This window comes from Mauremys mutica, chromosome 1 (genome assembly GCF_020497125.1).
Source record: "Mauremys mutica isolate MM-2020 ecotype Southern chromosome 1, ASM2049712v1, whole genome shotgun sequence".
Lineage (NCBI taxonomy): Eukaryota > Metazoa > Chordata > Testudines > Geoemydidae > Mauremys > Mauremys mutica.
The window spans coordinates 271,315,178-271,343,060 of record NC_059072.1 but is presented as its reverse complement, the minus strand read 5'-3'; the positions used below and the strand labels follow the sequence as shown (position 1 = coordinate 271,343,060).

The 27,883-nt window shown below is 43.7% G+C and overlaps 1 protein-coding gene and 1 non-coding gene across 2 annotated transcripts in view; one reads left to right on the top strand and one right to left on the bottom strand.

Annotated features, from left to right (window-relative positions):
- Positions 1–27,883, top strand: part of GPC5 (glypican 5) — a 1,065,559-nt gene that overhangs the window by 487,826 nt on the left and 549,850 nt on the right. The gene's annotated exons all lie outside the window — the stretch shown is intronic.
- Positions 2,165–2,271, bottom strand: LOC123362301. Its single transcript, XR_006576409.1, has one exon. It is a non-coding gene; the product is annotated as a U6atac minor spliceosomal RNA (small nuclear RNA).

Here is a 27,883-nt window from a genome sequence, read left to right as displayed (position 1 = left end):
GTTGGAAGAGACCTCAGGAGGTCATCTAGTCCAATCCCCTGGTCAAAGCAGGACCAACACCAACTAAATCACCATCAATTTGTCAAGCCAAGCCTTAAAAACCTCCAAGGATGGAGATTCCACCACCTCCCTAGGAAACCCATTCCAGTGATTCACCACCCAACTAGTGACAAACGTTTTCCTAATATCCAACCTAGACCTCCCCCACTGCAACTTGAGACCATTATTCCTTGTTCTGTCATCTGCCACCACTGAGAACAGTCTAGCTCCATCCTTCAAGCTCCCTTCAGGTAGTTGAAGGCTGCTATCAAATCCCCCCTTACTCTTCTCTTCTGCAGACTAAACAAGCCCAGTTCCCTCAGCCTCTCCTCGTAAGTCATGTGCCACATCCCCCTAATAATTTTTGTTGCCCTTTGCTGGACTCTTTCCAATTTGTACACATCCCTTCTGTAGTGGTGGGAACAAAACTGGACTCAATACTCCAGGTGTGGCCTCCCCCGTGTCAAAGAGAGGGGAATAATCACTTCCCTCAATCTGCTGGCAATGCTCCTACAAATACAGCCCAATATACCGTTGGCCTTATTGGTAATGGGGGCACACTGCTGACTCATATCCAGCTTCTTGTCCACTGTAATCCCCAAGTCCTTTTCTGCAGAACTGCTGCTTAGCCAGTCGGTCCCCAGCCTGTAGCGGTGCCTGGGATTCTTCTTTCCTAAGTGTAGGGCTCTGCACTTGTCCTTGTTGAACCTCATCAGATTTCTTTTGGCCCAATCCTCCAATTTGTCTAGGTCACTCTGGATATTATCCCTACCCTCCAGCATATCTACCTCTCCCCCTAGCTTAGTGTCATCTGTGAACTTGCTGAGGGTGCAATTAATCCCATCATTCCAGATCATTAATAAAGATGTTGAACAAAACCGGCCCCAGGACCGACCCCAAGGGCACTCCATTTGATACTGGCTGCCAGCTAGACATTGAGCCATTGATCACTACCTGCTGAGCCCAACAATCTAGCCAGCTTTCTGTCCAACTTATAGTCCATTCATACAATCCATACTTTTTTAACTTGCTGGCAAGAATACTGTGGGAGACTATCAACAGCTTTGCTAAAGTCCAGATATATCACATCCACTGCTTATCCCATAGCCACAGAACCAGTTATCTTATCATAGAAGGCAATCATGTTGGTCAGGCATGACTTGCCCTGGGTGAATCCATGTTGACTGTTCCTGATCATCTTCCTCTCCTCCAAGTGCTTCAAAATGGATTCCTTGAGGACCTGCTCCATGATTTTGCCGAGGACTGAAGTGAGGCTGACCAGTCCATAGTTCCCCAGGTTCTCTTTCTTCCCTTTTTTAAATATGGGCACTATATTTGCCTTTTCCCAATCATCCGGGACCTTCCCCTATCGCCACGAGTTTTTAAAGATAATGGCCAATGGCTTTGCAATCACATCAGTGAGCTCGCTCAGCACCCTTGGTTGCATTAGATCTGGACCAATGGACTTGTGCATGCCCAGCTTTTCTCAGTAGTCCTTAACCTGTTCTTTCACTACTGAGGGCTGCTCCTCATACTGTTTTGCCCAGTGCAGCAATCTGGGAGCTGACCTTGTCCGTGAAGACCGAGGCAAAAAAAATCATTGAGTACTTCAGCTTTTTCCTAAGCACACAAAAATTAAGTTACAAACACTTTGTAACTAATACCCTGCTTTGCGGTTATAATCCTGGATTTTCATTTAAATTACATTACAGAACACCAAACAGCAAAACAATAAAAGGAGAACGTAATTTTAAATTGCTCAGACCTTCACACTTTAAAATCATCCAGTTTTGCTAATTGTTGTCCTGGACCTGGCTGGGTACTTTGAGAAGTGCTTGATTCTGATTGTCCTGACATTTTATTGACTGCTTGGTAAATGTTTTATTTTCTCTCAAAGTCTTTTTTTATTGGGTAAGTAAAATAAATCCTGAACTTTAATCTAACCCCACTGTGCCACTTTGGCACAGGAAAAAAGTGAGAAAGCACTTAGATCTTCCTAGCTCATTCCCTTACCATCATTTATAAGGCTTTACATGACGCTGGCAATGTAGGGGGCTTAAAAATTTTACAGGTTTATGCTCCTGGGGGAATTGACTGAGAATGGGAACAGTTAACTAACAATAGAACATTAACAATGTTAGATGCCACAAAGTAAATGGCAATGCCTTAACCATATGTGTGTTGTAAAAGTCATTAGGACCTCTTCCATGCTTATCAAGGGGAGTGCTAATCAGGCTGCTACATTTCTGTCTCAGAGAATGAGATCAATTAACTAGCAGGCAGGCTGCTACATTTCTGCCTTGGGGACAGACCCTGCCTCCTGCATAATAAAAAGCCCTACCCCTCCACACAGGTCTCTCTTGATTGTTGGTATGCACGCATGCTCATCCACGCCCCCTGACAATGATCAACATCTCCTCTGTAGGTACACATGCCCAGTCCCCCTCCCCTTGCAGTGATTAGTGTCTCTGAGGCTGCTCCAGGCACCTTAGAACAGACACGCTGCCTGGGCTGCCAGAGAAGAGGTGCGTGTCCCCCTGCAGATTTCTTTTGCATTTTTCTGCATGGGGGACACAGAAAGATGCAGACCATATAAATTCTGAACCCCTGCAGGGGAGCAGAATTCTGTCAGGAGTAGTAATGTTTTTCTATTGTTACATTTCAACCTTAATTTTAAATACAGAGTTTGCCCTAAAAAGACTTCAAACAACTGAATGCTTTAGATCAGCAAGTAAGAGCTAAATGACCCGTGACAACCCTGAAGGTTTTGTTTCCAGATATTCTCAAAAAACTCAGCCAGGTACCAGAAGGCGTGGGATGCCAAAATGAGAAAGACACAGAGAATCTGTGCTTCTGCCAATAGGACACAGAGAATCATATGGTTTGTGTAATTACCTTTGTTGCTTCATCTCACAGGCAGGACAACTCTCATTCTGACCTACTATTCCCCAATAGCTTTCACAAGTTCCAAAGGGCATAAGTCTAGTTTGAGTGGGTTTCTCTCAGTGCATCTAGAACTTTCATTTTGGACACTAAATAAAACTCAGATAGGGAAAATGGTGCATAAATTCCATCTTGCTCTACTACTGCTACCACTGCTCCAGAGAGATTGTTGCAGGTCTGATCTCCCATGATGAAAGAAAAGGTCTTACATCTTTAGTTTAATCTTTTTTGTTATCTTTTTAAGCAGCTGGGTCAAGTATCTGTTTCCTATATTGCTTTTTTTAAATTTAAAACCCAATAACCTGTGAACATATTCATCATGCTCAACTAACAGAAATTCTAGATTATTTATTTCAATATATAATCCTCAGAGAAGGTGCCTCTCTTAGCCCTGGTCTACACACAGCCCCTCGTTCGAACTAGGGTACGCGAATTCAGCTACGTGAATAACGTAGCTGAATTCGAACTACCCTAGTTCGAACGACTTACCGTCCAGACGCCGCGGAAGCGAACTCCGCGGCTCCAAGGTCGACTCCGGCAACTCCTCCTGCCGCGGTGGAGTACCGGAGTCGACCGCGGCGCTTCCGGAGTTCGAACTATCGCGTCTAGATCAGATGCGATAGTTCGAACTCCGAGAAGTCGAACTCGCCGCGTCGACCCGGCGGGTAAGTATAGACGTGGCCTTAGGCCTGGTCTACACTACCGGGTGGGGGGGGGTCGAACTAAGGTACGCAACTTCAGCTACGCGAATAGCGTAGCTGAAGTCGAACTACCTTAGTTCGAATTTCCTACCTGTCCAGACGCCGCGGGATCGAACTCCGCGGCTCCCCCGTCGACTCCGCCACCGCCGTTCGCGGTGGTGGAGTTCCGGAGTCGACGGGAGCGCGTTCGGAGTTCGAACTATCGTGTCTAGATTAGACGCGATAGTTCGAACTCCGAGAAGTCGAACTCTTCGCGTCGACCCGGCGGGTAAGTATGGACCTACCCTTAGGCTGTAGGTATGTCTATGAAAAACTAGAAAAACAGTTACAAGAAAAGATTGAGCCACCAGCACCTCTTTGGCCCCAACCTGGATAATAATTAAAATCAAATATTAGAATAAAAATGAAACCAGTACTCTCCTTGCCATATACCCCATCTCTTAGTGTTCCCATCCCCAAAAAACCTGGATAAGAAGAGAAGTTAACAGATTTGGGCTGTTTCCCTCCAAGAGGGTAAAGACCCCTTACAGAGGATACCCCGTGAGCAGCTCCCTTTCTTTCTTTTATACCAGCATGGCTACAGTTCAAGTGTTTCCACTGACTGCAGCTGTGGCAAAGGTCTCTGTTGTTTCTTGGAATTTTAAGTCTTTGTCGTCACAATGGGTTCCCCCACCCCAGTTCTGTATTCTCTTCAATTTGACGGGCTATTCTCTGAGGCCTTTCTCGGGATAATTTGTATAATTCTTTATGTATTTATTTGTCCACTTACCCAATCATTTCTTAATAGTCCACCCACATATTCACATGCACAGTTTAACGTTGTGGGATGAAATCCTAACCTTGCTGAAATCAATGGCAGAACTTCCACTGACTACAATAGGGCCAGGATTTGATTCATGGATTTTACTAAGGGAAGTGATGCAATGCATGACTTTTATGACCACCATGACAAACATTCACCCTTTCCCATTATTATTAGTTGTCTGCTCTCATGAGTTCCAGAAGCCATTTTCAAAGTTCTTAAGTGGAAAATATTTAAAATATTTTCCTTCTGTGGCAGTAGCTATTAAAAGCCTATGTACAAGAGATTTCATGCCATTCCATTTATTCATTTACTTTATTCTTCTAGGTATAATTTGCATTGTAGTATTCAACAAGGGCTTTAATTCTGAAATAGTGCCATACTTTTTTTGAAAAAAAAAAAAGATTGCTAGCCATTCAATTCACTACTTTCAGGCTGAAATTGCCTGGGCACGTTATGCTGCCAGTGCATGATTTGATATTGAATTTCCATCTTACTTCATAAGATTTAACCTTATACCCTGTGCATATATCGTGCACCCACTGCAACAGACGAGAAGTTAATGCTTTTATATATTTGATGTCTATGGGTGTAAAAAGTACAACTGCACACATTAGCATTTAATTTTCTCCAAACGTCTGCCAGTTTAAGATCCCTTAGGATTTTATTTAATTTGTAAGTGAAAGCTGGAAGTCATTCTGCTTTCCCAGGTCTATCCTCCACTACCAGATTTCAATTAAAAATCTCCCCTATGGCATCCTTCACCTGCAAAAACAAAGCAAATATACTAACAGAAAAGGGACTTGCATCTGAATTAGACACATGCATGTCTACTTAGTGGACATATATTCAGCAGGGTAGGCAAACTGTCATTCCTCAACCTTGCCTCCAGTGAAAAAATAAATCTCTTCACTTTACTTTCACTCAATGAATCAGCTAAAACGGTATTTTTTCTATTGACTAAAACAGCTATATCTTTTTTCTATGAGCAATAGAAGGCTGCAAGACCTTGACCAATTTTACCCTCTTTATTTGTCAATTGCATCCTTCAACCTGGGGTGGGGGAGGAAGAATGCGGAGGGACATACTTTTGAACAAGAAAGTACAGGACATTCACTGATTAGACATGTTTCTCCCCAAATATTGAGATTAAGGTAAATGTTGTTGTGACTATGAATGACAAAGAAAGAAAGAGAAACAAGTATGTCCCATCCACAAGAACTTGGGTGTTTAAAAAGGGCTAGTGGGGAGAAAATTTTAGATATAAAAATGATAATTCTGTGTTAAGTATTATTTATAACTCCAAAAACCCAATTCTTTAATCAGATAAGAAAGTTTCAGTTAAAAAACATCCTGAGTAAGAGAGAAAGTGAAACTAGCAATTAAAAATAAATATATAACAGATGGAAAAGATGGGGGAATTTGATAGCAATGAATAGTAGTTAGGAAATGCAGACAATTGATAATGGAGGCTAAGGATGACAATGAACAATCTAGGATCAGTAGAGTTAAAGATAATTAGAATTTTTAAAAAAAAATATATCAGGAATAAACAAAATTCATCCAGAAAAAGCATGAATATTCAATGACTATTGCTATTCTGTGTTTGGAAAGAAGGAGCAGGATGTATTCATATCTTTAAGTGGTAAGGAAATACTTTCTATTCCCACAGTAACTAGGGAAGATGTTGAACACTTTAAAATCTTCAGAGGAAGAGCAATAACATATACCCAAGAATATTAAAATAAATGGTTGAGGAGCTCTTTGAACCATTAATGTTGATTTTTAACAAATCTTTTAACACTGGGGAGGTTATACAGGACTTTTATGTTTTAAAAGGGTAAATCATATGACCTCGGTAACTGTACACCAGTTAGTGTGACATCAATTCCAGGAAAAATCATGGAAATGTTGATATGGGACACAATTAGTAAAGAATTAAACATAGTTTTATGGAAAATAGGTCTTGTCAAATAAACTTGTAATCTCATCAGAAATTATATCAAGTTTGGTTGATAAAGGTAACTGTGTATACACATTATACTTAGACTTCTGTAAGGCAATGGACTTGCCTTTGTCAGAATGGCAAGACGTTCTGATAAAATAGAAGTACTATAAAAATCGACATCAACTATCTATTTACATATTAAATATATTAGAACCTGGTTAATGGTATCTGTGCATCCCCAACTGTGGAACATGATCCTCATAGCATCAAGCTGCAAAACTGCCTTGAAAAGCCACATCCGTTGGGGGCAGCTGTGCACAAGAGATCTCATATGTTAGTTACAGCATTGTCCTACTCTGTGCGAAGAAGTGCAACTCCTCAGTGGCCTCAGTTCCTTCACCTGCACCACCAAGAGCGTGCGGAACCCATCCTCACAGTAGTCCTTTCCATAGCCTAGCTCAGGGGTTGGCAACCTTTGGTACACAGCTCGCCAGGGTAAGCACCCTGGTGGGTCGGGCCAGTTTGTTTACCTGCCGCATCCACAGGTTCTGGAGACTCATCAAAAGAAATAAGAAATCCTTTTTTTTGGCCACTAGGTATCATGAGGCTGAGTGGGAGGAGGCGGGTGAGGGGATGAAAGCTTTTTGGGTGGCATCTGGCTATTTCAGTCACAGGTTCAGTTCACCGCTCCAGGCCAATGGGGGCTGCGGGAAGCTGCGCGGGCCGAGGGATGTGCTGGCCGCGGCTTCCCACCGCCCCCATTGGCCTGGAGCGGCGAACCACAGCCAGAGGGAGCTGCGATCGGCCGAACCTGAAGATGCGGCAGGTAAACAAACTGGCCCGGCCTGCCAGGGTGCTTACCCTGGCAAGCCGCGTGCCAGAGATTGCCGACCCCTGGCCTAGCTTAAGGTTTTTGAGTAAATAGTTAATAAGTATAGTGTAGCTCGCCCTTTCCATGTACTAGGAGCTTTTGGCTCCTTATCAGGGCTACAAGAAGTGCATCTACTGCCAGGCCATCATACTGCAGACAGACATTCATGTCTGGTGCCTTCTGTATCTGGGAGAGATACATTCAATAACCCAATGTGCAGTTTGCCACACCTTCAGTCCCCAACACCAGAGGGAGAGACCCTTAACACTCCAGGCTCATCTGGCTTCTCATTGCCTACAGCCGGATGCTCTGACAGGCTCATTGGGTGGCACCAAGACCAGTCCTCCATGCTGAACCCCGTGTCACAGTGGAGCCAGGATGCACTCTGGCCTCAGCGTCCCTTTCATCACAGGCTCAAGACCAGAATCTTCTTGGCCTTAAACTGGTAGCAAATTCCGCATCTGGCACCAGTTAAATCAAAAGCAGCACCAGATATGGAAACAATCTCTGCCCCTCCAAATTAAGGCCTCAGCAGCTTTTGTGACAACACAGGAAGTGCCTGTTATAGGGTGTGATATAATTATATTGAATTATGGAGTCTGTTTGACTGTTTATTGAAGGTCCTTCACAGACAGAAAGTCCTGTGGCACCTTATAGACTAACAGACGTCTGATGAAGTGGGTATTCACCCACGAAAGCTTATGCTCCAATACGTCTGTTAGTCTATAAAGTGCCTTAGGACTCTGTCGCTTTTTATAGATCCAGAGTAACACGGCTACCCCTCTGATACTTCACTGACAGGAATCAAGTCTGAAGTCTGGGGGTGATTGATGTTCAATGAGTATGTCTACACTGCAATTAAAAACCTGTGGCTGTCCCATGCCAGCTAACTTGCGCTTACAGGCCTCAAGATAAGATGCCACTTAATTGTGGAGGAGACATTCAGGCTCAGGCTGGAGCCTGGACTGTAGGACCCTGTGAGGTAGTAGGGTCCCAGAGATTGGGTTGCAGCCTGAGACCAAAGGTCTACACCTCAGTTAAACAGTCCCTTAGCCAAGCCTGAGCTAGCTGGCATGGGCTAGCTGCAGGTGCCTAATTGAAGTGTAGAAATACTCAATGACTCTTAAGTACTGGCTCATCTTTGTGGAATGACAAATGTTCTTCCCAGGGGCCTGCCAATGGGAGGATCAAGTATGACCAGGTGATTTGGACCTTCACAGTTTGGATTGAAAACTACTGCATACTGGAAACTTACATTGGCATAACTATGTTGTTCAGGGATATGAACAAATCCACACCCCAGAGTGAGGTAGTTAAACCAACCTCATGCCTTGTGTAAACAGCACTAGGTTGATGAAAGAATTCTTCTGTTTACCTAACTACTGCTTCTCGGAGAGGTGGATTACCTACACTGACTGGAAAGCTTCTCCCACTGGCAAAGCTAGTGTCTACACTGAAGTGGTACAGTGGCACAGCTGCAGCACTGCAGCTGTACCCCTATAGTGTTTCAAGTGTAGACAAGCCTTGAGAATTTGGGCTGATGTCTGAGAGACAGGGGCCCTATTTAAGAGTGGATTCCTATTGTGTGTGTGTGTGAGAGAGAGAGAGCAACACCGCATAAATAAGGGCTTACAAGAGAGACAGCAGGAAGGGCTCTGCCAAAACTGAAACATTGAAGAACTATACAGTAAGTGGAGTCTAAGGAAGGGGACCACAACTCAGGATTGTTGTTATTTTTTCAAGATCTGTAGCTGTCAAGTGCTTTAGGAGTAAAGTCAATGCAGTTAAGAAATTTCTTTGTTAATCCTGTGTTCCTTGCTTTCCTGCCACAGTGTTTCTGAAATAAGTGCCCATAGCTGTGTTGGAGCTTTGAGGGAGCATGTGTAAGTAATTGTAGGGTTCAGAGAGTCTTAAACACCACTTCAGGCACTAGAGCAGTTCAACAGGGGGTCCTACATCCCAAGGAATGGTGCCATACAAGAGGTTTGATGCGGGGAGTGTGCCCTACTTTCCCGAAGCTAGTAATGGTGATTTAAAAGTACCCAAACCCACTTGACTCACATCTGAGGTCAACATTTTCTTTTTGCCTCTGAGCCCTTCCTCGTGGCTCAAGGCCAACTATCTCATCAGGTGGACCATGGGAGCTTGGCTATAAGAAGGGGTTGTGGATGAAGGTCTTCTGTCAAAGCCACTAGTCACCCCACTGCATGCTTTTCCACTGCTTGACTCTGTTCCTGTACCAACTTCTCCTGTTCTGATCTGGAGCCACCTTGGAGTACCTTCAACCTATTTTGAGATTAATATGGAGAGTCCTCCTCTCCCGAACTTGACCTTGGAATACCAGACTTCTTATCTTGCCTGAAATCCAGATATCACGGAAGAATCTCATGCAGGGCCCTCTTCAGCTCCTCATGTGTCCTTTCATACAGGACTACATGAAGGTCATTTTGGAAGCTGTGAGACCAACTCCAGCTGTGAACTTGGCACTGACTTATGCACCATACCTCCCCCCTCAGCATTAGATACCCTCAGTAGCATCTATTCCTCATTGTGCACCAACACCAGCTTCCTTGCCAGCACCAATACCAGCACCAGATACTTCAGACCTGAAGAAGGATCTGCCTGTATTTGAGGAATGGTATGATACTCCATGAGAAGAACCAGATGTGTAGAGGAATATACAGATGGCACTTCATCAGAGGATCAGATTAGTGCCTCATCTGTTTCCTTTCTGATGAACTGAGACTGTTCCAGGAACTATTGGTAAGAATGGCAAATACTGTCCAGATGTGAACAGGGGTCATGGCACCAGAGACCTCTGATTCCCTGTTTGACATGTTACAGATGCAGACCACTGAGAAATTGGCTCTGCCTATTATCTCCAGCCTTCCCAACCCAGCCAAGAATATCTGGCCATCTCCTTTTCCATTTCCACCCAGGTCCAAGAGAGCAGACACAATAAATCCCACATCTGCGAAAGGACATCAATTTTTACTACAGCATCCTTTGGCAAACTTCATATTGGGCAATTCTAATTCTGACATCTGCTAATGTTTGAGTGCTTGATTTTGCAAACATTCTTTGAACATATTTTTTGTCTTTTACATGTAATTTCCTAGGATTTTTTTTTAAAAGCGAAGTGAAAAACAGAAATTCCACCCTATGGAACCATACTGACCCCCTCACTGGTCATTAACAGCTAATTGAGTAACTAGTGGCAGTAGTAGGCTGTCATCCTCTATGTGGAGGAGCAGCCTACTACTGCCTCCTGTTACTCAGTTAGCTTGGAGATGAGACAAACACAGATATTTGCAGCAGAGGAATGTTGAGACTCAAGAATCCTGGGTTCAATTCAAGATCCTGGAGGGGCAAGTCAAATGATGACACCAGGAATGGCAACCTTCAGAACTGATTTTCAGACTGTCAGGAGGAAATCCCCCTCTGATTGATGACCGTCCCCATTTCTCTGTTGTCTAGGGAAGAACAGCAAATCAGAGCTGCCACTTCTGGATCTCTTCCCTGAGGAGCTGAGGGGAATTTTTGGATAAGGGAAGATGGAGAGGGAGCAGCTGATACTGTTTTTTCAAGAGGGGAGGAGGGAAAGAGCGTAGCAGCTCAGGGTGTCTCTTTCTTCTCCCCGCTTCCCTCTTGTGAAAAATAGGTCAGCTCCTCTCTGTTCCTCCCTCTTCCCCCTCCCTCATCCTGCAACACTGAGACTAGAGATAGAGAGAATAGGACTGTAGCTGAAACCTCCCCTCTCCCCAAGCCATTGGAGGTAAATACCTGTGGAGCTGGCCCCCCAGGCCTGGAAGGGGGTGACCTGAAGAGCCTCCAAAGCTGCCCCACAGACTGGGGGGATGACTGGAGGAGGAGCAGAGCTGTGCTGAGAGGCAGGGTGCAGATGTGAGGCAGGAGGGAGTGCAGAACATATTGTCTGAGGGCTGGGGAAAGGGGTGAAAATTGATGTGGGACTAAGAGGGTACATAATGAATCAATGTAGGGATATGGGGGCACAAAAAACATGACTCACTCTAACTTTGCAAGAATCAGCAACACTAATTTTCATATACACGTGGGGGTAAGGAAAGGGGTGTTCAAAATCAGAAGACAGACAGACCCACAATTTAATATTATTTCTTTTTAAACATTTCACATTTGAGATCAATCTCGTGATAGCCTGGGATTTGACTCATGATTTTTGAATGCTGGGTGTTGGCAACAGTGCCCCTAGCCTGGAAAATTTCAGCCAAAATGAGTAATGTTTGGCAAAGTTATAAACAATTTTTAAAAGGATTTTATAAGGAAAGTGTTAGGCAATCTTAAATATAGGTGTTGCTGCCAACTCCTCTTTTAATAATATTGGCACCTGGATAATATAGGGCTCAGTTCAGTATAAATAGATAAATAAAGGAACTCTTTGTGTGGGGGAACCTATATATTGTACCTTATACTTCTATTCTGAAGGTCATCTTTTCTATCAAGTAAATCAAGGAACATTTTTTTTTCATTGCCAACTCACCTGTTTGTTTCCTCCAGGTCCCACTGCCTACTCAGGACCATACAGCATCTCAGTGGACTATCGAAGAGAGCAAAAGCTCAGTAAATAAATATTTGGTGACTAGCTACCTAATCAGTTTTCTACATAGCTAAGTCGATAGTCCTGTTATTTAGTTAAATTTCTTATACAAGATACTTAACAATTAAACATATTCTTACTGTTTTCCTTAATAGCTGCCATAGCTGTCTTGAACCAGACCCTTCCAGAGCTAAAGAGTCAAGGCTCTAGCTACGGCTGCAACAGACTTATGACCTCTGCAGATCAGGCAGACCTCTAATGCTAATTCATCAATGGATTTTATATACACACTATCTGATTCTCCTAGCTCCTCCTGTTTGTGAAGTAATTTCACCTAAAATAACTCAGGGGCAGGGGCGGCTCCAGGCCCCAGCACACCAAGTGCGTGCTTGGGGTGACAAACCGCTGGGGGAGCTCTGCCAGAGCTGCAAGGGCGGCAGGCAGGCTGCCTTCGGCGGCTTGCCTGCGGAGGGTCCACTGGTCCTGCGGCTTTGGAGGTCCACCGAAGCCACGGGACCAGCAGACCCTCTGCAGGCAAGCCGCTGAAGGAAACCTGCCTGCCGTGCTTGGGGTGGCAAAATGCCTAGAGCCGCCCCTGCTCAGGGGCTAAACTGATGTGTAAAGTTTTATAAATAAATACATTTTAATTCAAAAGCTTCTCTAATTTTTCCCAGTTCCTTGCAGAATTCTCCAGTCAATCATAAAACCTTTTCATTCAGCAAGTACTTGCATTTGGGCCAGGAGTTCTGGAGGGTGGGCTATTTGCCCAAGATTGGCAGGATTACTTGCAGAGGCTGAGGGAAGTGGGATTTAGTCTGCAGAAGAGAAGAATGAGGGAGGATTTCATAGTTGCTTTCAACTACCTGAAAGGGGGTTCCAAAGAGGATGGATCTAGACTGTTCTCAGTGGTACCAGAGGACAGAACAAGGAGTAATGGTCTCAAGTTGCAGTGGGGGAGGTTTTGGTTGGATATTAGGAAAAACTTGTTCACTAGGATGGAAGTTAAGCACTGGATTGGATTACCTAGGGAGGTAGTGGAATCTCCTTCCTTAGAGGTTTTTAAGGTCAGGCTTGACAAAGCCCTGGCTTGGATAATTTAGTTGAGGATTGGTCCTGCTTTGAGCAGGGGGTTGAACTAGATGACCTCCTGAGGTCCCTTAAATTCCAACCCTGATATTCTATGATTTTATTGAGGTTGACATGAATAGAGATTTCTCTGGATTCTTTTGTCTCTTATTTGGATCTGAGTGAATTTTTTGTCAGAGCAGAACTGCCTACAATAAATAACCCAACTCAACCTTTAGAAAACACTGCAAGAAAAGCTTTTGTGGTTTTGGTATGTTTATGGCTTGTCACAGCGTGTGTCATTCTATCTTTATTCCAGACACAGCAAAATACATGATAAGCTGCTAACTACACAAGTCACAGTACAGGAAAAGGCTTTTTTCTTTCCCCAACTTCTGCAAAGTTTGAACATGGAACATGTTTACAGTCTGAATTGGCACAGTTTACAACAAATGATTCTTAAAGATATTTGACATTAACAGTTTCCAAGATGACTGTGAAAGTGTCATATAAAATCCTTAGTTTCTTTGTCAAGGCTAGAATCAATAGTTATAGGTGTCAAAACTGAAACAAAAATCTATTAGCTTGGGAAACATTTTAATGCTGGCAAAGAAAACAAAGCTGATCCTTATCATCCAAGTGCCAATTCAACATTATGTCCCACAATGACAGATAAAAGAGTACAGTGATAAATTTGTGGCCTTGATTATCTCCTCATAAAAAGTAGGCCCTTTATGGCTCATTAGTTCAGTAACACCACAGTGAATCATAAATCAGCAGTAGGGTTGTGGTTGTGTTTAGAAAGGACAGAGGCCAGCTGTTTAAATAGTACCCAGTATAGGGAGTTCAAATAATTGGAGCTCTGATGCTTCTATTGAGAGAAATCATTTACACCTGCAATGCAGAACTGCGTTTGTCGAAAAAAGCACATTATAGCCTTCTGTGATTGCTACAAAAATATTTTTTTGCAATCTGAGGGAAAGATTCCTATAAAAATGAATAAATGTCTATTTACCTGTGTTTCCTTTGATTACAGGATCCTCTAAGAGTGAAGTTCACTCATCGTGCAGAGCGTCAGTGCAAAGCCCTTTGCACCACTTAAGCCCACACAGGGGCTATGCTGGGTGAAGCATAGGCAGGTGGCTACATGGCAGTGCGTCCGCATGCCCTACATGCCATGGAAAGTAATGGCCCCAGATAGGCTGGTCTGGAGAGCCTAACTATGGTCAGGGGCAAGCTAGGGGAAGGTTCACATCTGCATTTACACAGATCCAGTAGCTCCAACACCCTGTTTAATTGATGCAGAGGGGCTGCTGTTCTAGCTCATAAACCGAAATAACAGCCAGGAGAGAGGCTGTGCAGCATCCCTCTACTCAGGTGGATTTCAGTGTCAGTAGTAGGGTTTCCAGGTGTCCAGTTTTTTACTGGAAAGTCTGGTCAAAAATGGCACCTAACAGTGTCCATTCAGAAACACCGACCAGACACCAAAAGTCCAGTTGCAGGAGCAGGGACGACACATAGCTGGGACATGCAGGGGCAAGCGCTACCCCAGATTGGCCTGCTGGGGCTGGGAGAGGGTCTCTGTCTTTCTCTCACTGCCGCCGCTGCCTCCGCAGCCAGGCTCTATCTCTCGCAGACAGTCACCATGCTGACTGGGCAGCTAGGCTCTCACACCGACCCACAGTGGAGTGGTCAGCGGGAGAAATAGGTGTTCCTACTCTTCCACTCCCCGCCCAGGCCCGGCTGCCAGGGTCAGAGGCTGATTTAGCCAGAAATGTGCCTGGGAGTGGAAGAGGTGGGACCACGCATTTCTCTCACTGTCTGCTCCTCTCTGAGTCAGCGTGAGAACCTGGGTGTGGGAGGCTGCGTTGGCCAAGGACATGGGGTGATCATGCCAGGAGGGCAGGTGCAGTGGGAAGAGAGAACCTGTGTCCCCCGCCCCTCCTTCCCTGCCGCAGGTAACTGGTGGAGTGGGGAGAGTGCGATGGGTGCAGGGTGTAGGGGGAGAGGAGTGAGCAGAGGGTGGGACCTTGGGGGAGGGGGTTGAGCAGGGGGTGGAGCAGGGGCCAGGGCTTCAGGAGAAGGGAGCAGAACAGGGTTATCCAATTTCCAGAAATTGGAAAGTTGGCAACCCTAGTCAGTGGTTCTTTTTTTTTTTCTTGATTTTTTTTTTTTTGGTGAGACTTTAGAATTTTTCTGTATGAAATTTAAGCTTTCTGTCATCATATCAGAACATAATTTATGTCAATATTTGGATTTTGATATGAGGGAGGATTTGCTCTGAAGCTGATTAATATAAAAATGGGAAGTTTGGGGTTGTCCTCCTCCTGCAAATGTCGACTCTTACCACATGTCATTTTAGAAGACTAACATCTCAGAAGAAAAAAATTGTATCTCGAAAATAATCCTATCTGGTATTTATCTGGAATTCAGTACTTGGATAACTTGCTATTGTCCAATTTTTTTCTATTAAAACGTCACACACCAGTACCACAAAGGCCTTTAACACCCTTCATTATTTGCCATCAAATTCACACAGAAACAAATCTAAATAAATGCAAAAAAAAAAAAGTCTATCAACAATATTTATGAAAGAGATTAATTGGTTTCAGGATTAATTAGTTGTCTTGAGGATTAGAAGTCTCCTGGCAATGGCCTCCATGTTTCCATGTCCATCCTTCTCTTTCTCTAAATGAGTGATTATGGCTTGTGTTCTCCTCTTGATTGCTCACATGGCTAGCGATCACTCCCAGGCTGAGGGAGCAGAGTACAAATCACTTGCTGAACAGTCAGCATAGATTGCCCTGAATGACTTGCAGCTATTTCAGTAATGACAAGTTTTAGATTAATTAATTTATTTAATTAACAAGAAATAACTTATGACACAAACAGAGAACTAAGGCAGCTATAAGCTAACCTGGTTGTATTCTCTCTGTCTCTGCAATTGGTTCCATCTCTGTGTTTGAGTCAACAGGAAATGGAACACTGCAGTGCTACAGAGGATGTGCAGCAACTATGAACTTCTTGCTGAAGCTCAGTACACCTCTACCCCAATATAACGCTGTCCTTGGGAGCCAAAAATCTTACCGCGTTATAGGTGAAACCGTGTTATATTGAACTTGCTTTGATCTGCCGGAGTGCACAGCCCCGCCCCCCCGGAGCGCTGCTTTACCGTGTTATAACCGAATTCGTGTTATATCAGATTGCGTTTTATCAGGGTAGGGTGTACTTGATAGCACAGCCCTGTCTAAATATACTTTACTGAATCAAGAGGAAGTTCATTTAAAGAGGAAGTAGACAGGTTATAGGGCACACCTTAAAATCAGAAGGCTCTTTCCCACATCAGGAGCATGGTATGTCTGCTGTATATTTGCCACACTATTCTGTCTTCCCAGATACATTTTCAGATTTGGAATTTGATTCCTTTGTCATATTGAAGGGCAATAAAATTTCACTTAGAGACTAAATACCTAAGCTCCTAAGTTAATTTACTTTATATAATGATAGCTCTTTGGTCTGTCAAGGTCCTTCAGCATCTCTGAAACTGCAGAATATCTCCCTGTTTCATACACTTGTCCTGCCCCCTGCTCACTGAAGGCCCATTAATAAACGGAATCTTGTCTTCAATGGAACAGGCCTGGGCACAAGTCATTCCAGAGCTCATCAGTGCTCTTCATAAGAAGGTATCTTCTGGAGAGCAATAAATCCTTACTTTTGCTGTATCACTTTTACAGTGTGAGAACAGAAAAGGGCCTCACGTCTCTTGGGGAATGTCTACACCGGAATTAGACACTTGCGGCTGGCCCATGCCAGCTGACTCTGGCTTGTGGGGCTCGGGCTAAGTGGCTGTTTAATTGCGCTGTAGACATTTGGGCTCTGACTGCAGCCCAAGCTCTGGGACCCTACCAGTTAACAGGGTCCTAGAGCCTGAGCTCCAGCCCGAGCCCAAATGTCTACAGCGCAATTAAACAGCCCCTTATCCTTAGCCCCATGAGCCAGAGTCAGCTGGCATGGGCCAGCTGTAGGTGTCTAACAGCAGTGTAGACATACTCATAGACCCTCTACATGGTAGCACTTTGTTCAAACTACCAAGCCAGCTGATGACTTGCATTTACTAAATAGATTTGTGTTTATTCTACAATATCAGTAGGTTGTCTTTACATTTAAATTTATCATTTCAAAATTGCATAGGAAAAGACCACTGTCCTATGCATGGCTTTCTTCATGATCATGATTTGCTAATCTTAATTCTCCATTAGGCATTTAAAAAAATATATATATATATATTTTTACTTGAAAAACTACAACACTGAGGGGAATGTTGCTGGGTCATGAAACTTATATTCTCCAAGGTCTCTTAAGTGATCACCCAAAGAAATAATTTCTGGCTTGATCTAATGCCTATTGATTTCAGTGGGTGGTCTTCTGCTGAGATCTGTAGTCATGCCCAAGCATCTCAGTATATAATTTAATACAGTTTAAAAATATTGTAAAAGAAATGGAGGGGGATGTTTCACCAGAGGTCATAGCCAGGGTATCACTGAAAGGCTTATCACATAAATAAAGATGATAGATTATATAGATATAGATATAGATTATAAAATTGAATTTAGCAAAAGTTTTACAGTGTTAAAATATCAGAAGCGGTGGCTAATTAGTTAAAGAACTGAGTTCTGTATGACAGAATTGTCTCCTACTTTAGTAATTTGAGTCAATTTTACCTTTACTTTTTAAGAAGTCTGCAGATCAAATTGAAGGAACAAATTATTTCCTGCTTCTTATTGTCTAATCTCTAATAAAATCTTGAGAGCTGAGCAATCAATGGGTGTGATAGTCTCTTTGAAGATTCTCAGATAGACTGCTGCATTGGTTAAGAAGAGAAAATCCTTTGACAGTATTAGAGAGCACTTGAAAAATGCTGGGTATACTTTTCTGTAGTTCACATTTTATGGTGGTCCAACTTATGTTTAGACTTCCAGAAGAAACAAATTGTTAGACCAACATCAGGCTATTGTTATTGTTAGACTAATTATTAAACAAGACCGTTTTTTAGCTCAATGAAGAAAATAAATTGAATTGGGGCTCTCTTGTTTGGGGTCTTGTAGAAGTTAATGATACAAAATATAATAATAAAAAATAGAATTGTGTTTTGACTGAACTCAAATTTGATTTTTCAGAGTCAGTTCTTTGAACTCTTCAAAAATCTGATTACAAGTGGTTTGTAGAGGGTATTTGTTGGTTACACTAATAGAGTACATAACAAACGCTCCTTATAAATTCATTGTTTAACATTAGCTCTGTGGTGCAGGCACACTGGTGAGAAATCAGTCTGGAGAAAGAGGGTTGCTTCTTGCGCTAGCTATTAGCGTTAGGGAAGTTTTCAGCAGATTGGTTCTTTTATTGTAGTATCTTGTAAACTCTGACAATGTTTAAATAAGGCTAAAAAGGCTTTGTCAGATGTTCACTATGTTTTTTTCTATCTTGTTCCTTTGGATAAGTGGGATTGTTTTGCCTATTTATTCATTTCTGCTTTATTTTAAATTTCCACTTCAATGAGGATTATTAAATATTTTTCTCATATGGGTCCTCAGTGTTGATGGCCCTTCTTTCTGTAACTGGTATAATCTTTCTGTAACTGGTATAAATTTTCAAAACAAAAGAGAAAATACAAGATGCAATAGGAAGTGCATCTTTCTTTCTGTAGTAAAATTTGTCTGTTGTAATTGTTCCTTCTGCAGCATCTGTGTCTTCTGTAAAGTTATTTTAAAAGTAACAAACATTTCAGTAAAATTTAAGTTAAAAATGGGTGATAAACATTAACCCATATCCCCCTGAACTGACACAGTGCTTCATGGGAGTCATAGCTTTGGTGCTTCCTGCCTTCATTCTCCTGTATAGGAAGGGCTCCCTGGGTGGACTATATTGTCCATGAGGCACTGTTATCTCCCCTCTGAACCAGGCTTGTGCATCATGGGAGTCCTATGATCAAGGTGCTTCATGGGAAACATTGTCTGACTTAAGGAGCCTGGCCCACAGAGGCACCTGAATCCAACTCCCATGAACCACTGTGGAAGCTAAGGCAGATGCAGTTTAATACTGAACCAAGCTGTGTATTTGGCATTGGTACAACCGCTGCTTGAATACTTTGGCCAGTTATGGTGTTTACACTTCAAGAAAGGATGTTGGTAAACTGGAGAGGGTTCAGAGAAGATCCATAAGGATGATTAAAGAATTTGAAAACATGCCATGTAGTGATATGCTCAAGGAGATCAATATATTCCGTTTAAAAAAGAGAAGATTAAGGGGTGGTTTGATCAGTCTGTAAATACTAACTGGGGAATAAAAATTTGATAATGTGTTCTTCACTCTAGCAGACAAAAGGTAACAAGCTCCCATGACTGGGAGTTGAAGCTGGACAAATTCACAAGCAGTTTTTGACAGTGAGGGTAATTAACTGTTGGAACAACTTACTAAGTGTTGTGGTGGATTCTCCATCACTGACTATTTTAAAGTCAAGATTGAATGTTTTTCTAAAAGATGGGCTGCAGTTCAAGCAAGAATTAATTCAGGGAAGTCCTATGACCTGTTGTGACAGGGTGCTGGGCAAGAAATGCTGACTCAGCCATCCATCACACCAGCTCCCATTATGGGAAATAAATTGGAGCTGGCTAGAGAAAACTTGTGGCTAATTGGTGAATGGGAGACAGCTTCCCACCCAATTAGCCTGGGGCTATATAAAGCCTGTGAGCAGGGCTGGCTCCAGGCACCAGCGCAGCAAGCAAGTGCTTGGGGCAGCCAACAGAAAGGGGCAGCACGACCAGCTCTTTGGTGGCAATTCGGTGGCAGGTCTCTCAGTCCCTCTCAGGGGAAAGGACCTGCTGCCAAATTGCCACCAAAGAATGAAGTGGCGCAGTAGAGCTGCCACCAAAGTGCTGCCGATCATGGCTTTCCCCCCACCCCCGACCGCTTGGGGTGGCAGAAAGGCTGGAGCTGGCCCTGCCTGTGAGGAAGGAAGCCAGGAGAAGGGAGTGGTAGCTCTTCCCTCCTGGGGGTAGACACTAAACCCCAAGCTGTGTATGTTGAAAAGGTGGTGGGAGCACAACCTGTAAATACAAAGCACCAGTGGTTACTGAACTCCAGAGTGTCCGAGTGACTATGTCAGCACAGTAGGGGCAGGATCCAAGAGGGGCCCTGCAGTACCCTGCTACACAGCTAGAAGATCACAATGGTCCCTTCTAGCCTCAGAATCAATGGATTTATAAAATGAAGTGTCAAAATGTTTCATTTTGATTAAATATGTTAAACGTGTTGCCATTTCTGAAATAAAATCAGAACATTTAGAATTTTGCATTCCATAATTTTGAAATTTTGAATTTTTGTCCTCCCGAGCTACTCTCCTGCTGCCTACTAATGATTGTTAACTTTCCTGCCTTTAAGAAGCTCCTTTATTCAGCTTTTCACCAAATACTCCAAATGATCCATTTATAATTAGATGTGATTCTAAGGGTTAAGGAAAATCTGACAACATAAATAGTTGCATTCCAGATTACATAAGAACAGTGTTTCCCAAACTTGGGACGCCGCTTGTTTAGGGAAAGCCCCTGTCAGGCTGGGCTGGTTTGTTTACCTGCCACGTCTGCAGGTTCGGCCAATCGTGGCTTCCACTGGCCGCGGTTCGCCGCTCCAGGCCAATGGGAGCTGCTGGAAGCGACGTGGGCCAAGGGACATACTGGCCGCCGCTTCCAGCAGCTCCCATTGGTCTGTAGCAGCGAACCGCGGCCAGTGGGAGCTGTGATCGGCCGGACCTGCGGACGTGGCAGGTAAACAAACTGGCCTGGCCCAACAGGGGCTTTCCCTAAACAAGCGGCGTCCCAAGTTTGGGGCACACTGCATAAAAACATAAGAATGCCCCCAGTGGGTCAGACCAAAGGTCCATCTAGCCCAGTATCCTGTCTTCTGACAGTGGCCAGTGCCAGGTGCCCTAGAGGGAATGAACAGAACAGGTAATCATCAAGTGATCCATCCCCTGTCACACATTCTCAGCTTCTGGCAAACAGAGGCTAGGGACACCATTCCTGCCCATCCTGGTTAATAGCCATTGATGGACCTATTGTCCATGAATTTATCTAGTTCTTTTTTTAACTCTTTTATGGTCTTGGCCTTCACAACATTCTCTAGCAAGGCGTTCCATAGTTGACTGTGCATTGTATGAAGAAATACTTCCTTTTATTTCTTTTAAACCTGCTGCCTATTAATTTCATTTGGTGACCGCTAGTTCTTGAGTTATGAGAAGTAGTAAACAACACTTCCTTATCTACTTTCTCTACACCAGTCATGATTTTATAGGCCTCAGTCATATCTCCCCTTAGCCATGTCTTTTCCAAGCTGAAAAGCCCAAGTCTTATTAATCTCTCCTCATGTGGAAGCCTAATCATTTTTTGCTCTTTTCTGAACCTTTTCCAATTACAATATATAGGTTTTTTAAATGGGGTGACCAGATCTGCACACAGTATACAAGATGTGGATGTACCACAGATTTATATAGCGGCAACATGATATTTTCTGTTCTATTATCTATCCCTTTCTTAATTATTTCCAGCATTCTGTTCGCTTTTTTTGACTGCCGCTGCAGATTGAGTGAATGATTTCAGAGAACTATCCACAATGACTCCAAGATCTCTTTCTTGCATGGTAACAGCTAATTTAGACCTCCCCCCCATCATTATATATATATATAGTTGGGATTATGTTTTCTAGTCTGCCTGGGTCTTAAGCATGATATATTCTGCATCAAAGCACCAACGAAGCACGAAATCTTTGTGAACAAACATTGATTTAAAAAAATTCCAAATGTTATTAAAAAAAAGTCCATTTTCCCGCTTGGTTTACTGTGGCTTTTTTTTTTTAACTTTGGTTTATGAAAGGAAACATAGGGGGACTCAAGTAAATACATAAATAGAAACAGCAGAGGTAGGGATGTGTGTGCAGCATCTACTTACTTTACTTTTTGGTTATTAAGAAAATAATCACTAATGCTGTTTTTGAAACAGTGATGAGTAATAGCTGAATTCACTAATGAGGTCTGCTGTTATCTAATTAAATGCAATAGAGTTAAGTGATTTCACGGCATTTATTTTAATTTCTTTTCCTAGTACAGAGGGAATTCAATTTTCTAACAAGCGCAAGCATTTAACGGAATGAGTCTATGGATCAGGGCAATGGGTTTCCATTTTGGGACTATGATTATGATATGAACACAGAATGAGGGGAAAGAAATGAATCTAAGCTAATAAGTACACAGTTAAAGCAAAATTAGTTTAGGTAATCCCAGAGCATTGCCTCCCTTTATAAGGATATTTATAAGCACTAATTAAAGAGTCTGCTTTGATTTCTCTTCAGGATAGCATGAAAACATACTGCTGGGAGACAATTGCTAATAGTGAAAAGGCACACAGAACAATACAGTTCTGACAGTTGCTGTATACTGGAAATTTTTTATAAAATGCCATTTTTTACATGAAAACTGAAATCTACTTTTCTGTTTGTTTTGTTTTTGTCGGGTACCATGATGGTTGTGAAAAAATTATTTTGCAATTAGACAGTGCTGAGCACCTGCACCTCTAGGCTTGACAGTTTATAGCCCCAGGACCTCTGGGCTTGCCATGTCAGTTATAAAAGTAACAAAAAAAAATTGCTTGAGCCCTGGCACCTCTGTAATTACAAATTAAGCACTTCAGCTGGACTTTTCTTTTCCTCAAATTCATTCAGTGGTGCCACATAGTCCAGTGGTACTGATTTTACAGTTTTCAGAGTAGCAGCTGTGTTAGTCTGTATCCGCAAAAAGAACAGGAGTACTTGTGGCACCTTAGAGACTAACAAATTTATTTCAGCATGAGCTTTCATGAGCTACAGCCCACTTCAGATGCATAGAATGGTTACAGTGGTAACCATGGTGATTAACTTTAATGCTGAATACTGTATGGGTACTGAGTGAATCTGATAGGTGGAACAGGCTTGTTAGTAAAGAAAAGAGAGATAATTTTCACACAGAGAGAGGTAACTAGCAAGGCTGGATGAAAAAATATAGGACACGTTTAATGGAATTTTAAATTTAAGTTTTAAATTTAAGTTTACATTTCCGTTTTAAATTTATGAGTGCATGGTAGTGTTTGTTTTAATTTCTGATATTCTAAAACACTGGGTTATCTGCACAAAGGGGACTTAAACTAAGCATTGCAATAACCAATATTTAGATGCCCTGCTGCCTAGTGGAATCCACAGCCCTGTATTAGGTATCCAGGCTGCATATACAATGCATGAGAGGAGTTAGGCACATAAGAATGGGATCCACAAAAGGCCAGCAAGCTGATCAGGGAGCTGCTTAAACTAGCCAATAGAAAATGCTAAAATGAGTGGTGTGTCCTAAAATGTTCCACAAGAAAGATTGAGAGAGCCCTAGGCAGTAATACCCCATTGCCCAGTGGCTCAGGCAGTCACCTGAGAGGTGGAAGACGAGTTCTAATTTGTTCTCTACATCAGGCAGAGGTGGGATTTGAATGTAGGTCTCTCACATCCTGGCTAAGTGTACTAAATACTGGCTTAAAGGGGGTGGGGAAATATAATTATGGGGTAGAAACCCTCCGAAGTCAGTGAAGAAGTTAACGGAGCCTGAGAGTGCTGGTCACCTTACTGATTGCACCTGGAGAGAGTGTGGTTAGGTGAAGGGGAAGGACTTAAAATGAGGAGAGAGAGTCATTTGGAAGAGGAGAGACAGGCACCAACTTTCCAAAGTGCCAGGGAGTGCTCGACCCCCCAGCTCTGACCCCAGGCCCCGCCCCCACTGCACCCTTTCCTCCTCGACCCCACCCCTGCTCTGCCTCTTCCCGCCCAGTTCCTCTCCACCCCTGCCCCGCCTCTTCCCGCTCAGTTCTGCTCCCTTCCCACCCCACCCCTCTCCCCTGAGCGTGCTGTGTCCTCACTCCTCTCCCTCCCTCCCTGCTCTCTCCCAGCCTCCTGCACACTGCAAAACAGCTGTTTGTGTCGGGTGGGAGGTGCAGGAAGGGAGGGGGAGGCACTGATCCGTGGGGCCCACCGGTGGGTAGGAGGCACTTGGGGGGGGAAGCTGGTAGGGGCTGCCGGTGGGTGCATTTTTCCCCGTGGGTGCTCCAGCCCCAGAGCACCCACGAAGTTGGCGCCTATGAGAGAATACATGGTGTTCCCTCTCTCTGGGAAGGGGCCTGATAGAAGGCTGGAAGAGTAGAGAAGTAAGAAGTATGTGCCTGAGGTAAGCCTTGGGGAAGAGGTGGAGAACTGTGTCAGCTCTAGATTGTGTGGGTGGAGTGAGACTGTGGACAGATGTGAGGACAACTGCATTATAGTTGAGGCTTGACTGTGAGGGAGAAAGATGGCCAGCAGGTTCAGAAGGATGGTTACCTCACTGGGGCTGAGGATTTAGTTGTCTTTATATTTCTGTTGTCCTTGTTAAAGGACTCTGCCAGTGGAGGAGGGCACACTCCTGAATATATCTTGGTTGGAGGGTCAGGCCATTCCTACGCTTGGAATAGCTGAAGAATGCAAGAGGCAAACTGCCACAGTTGCTACAATGCGACATCCACCTATAAGGGGTGTTGTGATGGAGTGGCCTCTTTCCTAAATGTACTACCTCCTCTGTCTGTTTTTTTGGGCGGGGAGGATGAGGGAGGGTTAATCATGTTCTGAACATGCCTTTAGGATTGTGCTCCACAGGCAAGATAGGCAGAGGAATACCTACTTGGCTGAACCCACTGTGGCTTCTACATGAGCTAGGTTCTGGGCTTCAGAACTGAAGTATTTTTGCACACGCTTAACTGCAGAAACTTAGGTGCTTAGGGGGCTTAAGTGCCTATAGGGTTTGGCAGCAGTTGAGCAGAGGTCTGAGGAGCTGAGGTTTGGACTTAGGCACATAAATCATTTTGTGGCTCTAGCCCACTGATTAAATTATGCTTTTTACTATTATTATTTCTTGGCCTGACCCTCCAATTGTCCTTGTTTTTCAAACAGAACTAATATCTACTTTTCAATCTGAAACAGTGATAGATTTAAGGAAGACAGAAACAAAAGGGTTATAAGGGTGATAAAAGTGTGTATCTCCGATGTAACATGTTTACTCCTGAGGGCATTCTGAGCCAAAACATTAAAAATTCTGCACCAAAAAATTGAAAATGCTGCACACAATATTTTAAAATTCTGCAAGTTTTACTTGTCAATAAATAAATGCAGAGGATCTAGCATGGCAGTGAGGAACACAGGCTACCGGTTGCACAAAGGTCACTCTGCAGCTCCCCCACCCCGGGGACACAGACTCAGCGGTGAGGCTGCACCTGACCCTGACACAGCACAAGGCCTGGGCCTGTCCCAAAAATACCCTGGGGCCCTGCCCCTCTCTGCCAGGTGTACCAGGTGTGGGACAGGCAGGCTCAACCAGGCAGGATCCAAGTGTGGAGTGATACAGATGTGGAATAAGAGGATTCTGTGTGGGACAATCTGGGTGCAGGCTGCTGAGTTGAGGGGTGTCTAGTGTGGGGTAATCCAGATGCACAGAGGATTGTTGAAGGGGTTCCAGGTCCTGGGGCAATGAGGTTCTGCAGGAGCTTCCAGATGAAGGTAGTTTGGGCTCAGTGGAGGGCTCTAGATGTGGGGGTCTCAGTGTGTGGAAGGGTCTAGGTGCTTGGGGAGTGGGGCTTGGTAGGGTGGAGGTCTGGGTGGAGCTAGATGGAGGTCAGAGGTGTGAGTGGTCTGGACTCACTGTGGTGCAGGGGTTGGGGCATCAGGGTGGGGGTTTGAATGCAGGGAGCTCAGTGGGGGGTGGTCTGGATTCAGGGGTGAGCATCCAGAGGCAGGAGATCTGGGTGCAGAGGGGCTCCAGATTCAGGGGTTGAGGTTTGGGTATGGAGGGCTAGTGGGGTTTTGGATGTACTGGGTGAGGCTTTGCAGGGGTATCTGGGTATGCAAGGTCCAGATGCATGGGGGTTGGGAGGATGGTGGCGCAGCTCCCCATACAATGACACCTCCTCCCACAGCTGAGGAGCAAAGGGGGGAGGAAGCAGGGGAGGATGCGGAGGATTCCACTCCTTGCAGGGAAAGAGGAAGTCCCATCCTCTCCTGCCTCCAGCCCAGCTGGGACTAGCAGCTGATCCTGGCTCAGAGTCGGAGCCACTGGCTGGGGTGTCCACAACTTCGCAGAGATTTACCTCTCTGTCGGTTGCTCCATGTGCCTGAAACAATGTACCTTCGCTGCTAGGGAGTGATGTGTGACTGCTCTTGAAGCCTCCCTGTCAGAAAGTCATTTTTCTGCTAGGAAGCAAATAAATCTGCAGAGGACATGAATTCTGTGCCTGCGCAGTGGCGCAGAATTCCCCCTGCAGTAACATGTTGCATCAACTCTTCCTCACAAAATAGCAGCTGTCCTAGCAGACAGTAGATTCCTATAACTTGTAAAGATGCCTATACATAAAATCATGATTCATACACACATGGCTACAAACCCTACAGACGTCAACACAAGTACTGTGCATTGAATGTCTGTATTATTAGACCATTTGCTCTCAGATATGGCCTTATGGTTAAAGCACTGGACTATAATTTAGGAGATCTGGGTTTAACTCTTGGTGCCACCACAACTTGCTGTGTGACTTCAGCCAACTAACTTATGTCTTAATACCACAAACTTGTGTACTGAAATTTACATACATGAGTAGTCCCATAGAAGTCACTGGAACTACTCACGTACTTAGTGTTTACAGGATCACTTTGTGCTTTAGTTCATTATCTATAGAATGCTGATAATAATCGTTCCTTTATCTGTCTTGTCTATCTGGTTTGTGAGTTCTTCAGGGCAGGGAATTTTTTTGACAGTGCATTTGGAAAGTCTCAAGTACAATGGAGTCCCAACCTTGGTTGTGGCTTTTAGGCACTACCATAAAACAATTGATATATAAATAAGCTTTTGATTTTATTTTTCCCAGCAAAAACAAGTGCATTATCTTGAAAAGGTTTATTCTCTGGAGCTATAATTTAAAGTCTTAAAAAAGTTAACTAGTTCATTTCCTTGCATCATGGCAGGACTTCAGTGGAATCTCATGGTGTGTCACTCTAAGCCTAGAATCTCTGAGTTAGTGTCAAGCGATGGAAATAGCTACAAGCCTGGGTGAGAGGTCTTTTTTTGCTTAGAGTATCAAGTTCAGTTATCACTGGTCTTTGCAGTCTGTTAAAGTCCATTTTTTATGTTCTCAGCCATTTTGACTTTCAAGTAGTGTCTGTTATTTTATGAGGATATGTGTATGGACATGGATTGTCCAGTGCCTGCATCCAATTGGCTGGTTGAGGCAAGTTGCTGATTCCATGTGTGTGAATGTATCATTTTAAAAACAAGGCAAAAAGATCAGCAATCTCATCACAAGGTCTACAATTTAGCATTGAAGAATGCATATTTTACACAGAATGAGTCTTTTTAATACCAACACTTGAAAGGGACACAGCTGTACTTAAAGTGCTTTTGAACAGCAACGACTGTGCATTTCAGAAACGAAAATAAAAGCCCATGTTTCACAATGCCTCTCAAAAACCCTGCCACTTTAAGCAATGCTTCCCTGATGGCTAGGCATTTTCAACTGAGTGTGTCTGTGTGTTTAATTTCCTTTCAATGCACATACATCATGCTTAGGAACTCTAAGGGGAGTTCAGAATGTGCTTTGGGGAAAGAATATGCATAGTTTCTAAACTAAAAGAAGTTAGAAAAAAAAAGTTGTCTGGTCTTGGTTCCCCCTTTCTCCCCCCCCCCCCCCCGCCGGAGTGAGTAGGAGGGGAAACCCTACGAAGCATGTTACTATGAAGTTCCATAAGATTCTCCAGGGTGTGCTTTATGTGGCCATTAATGCACATTTCCAATGGCTGAAGGCAG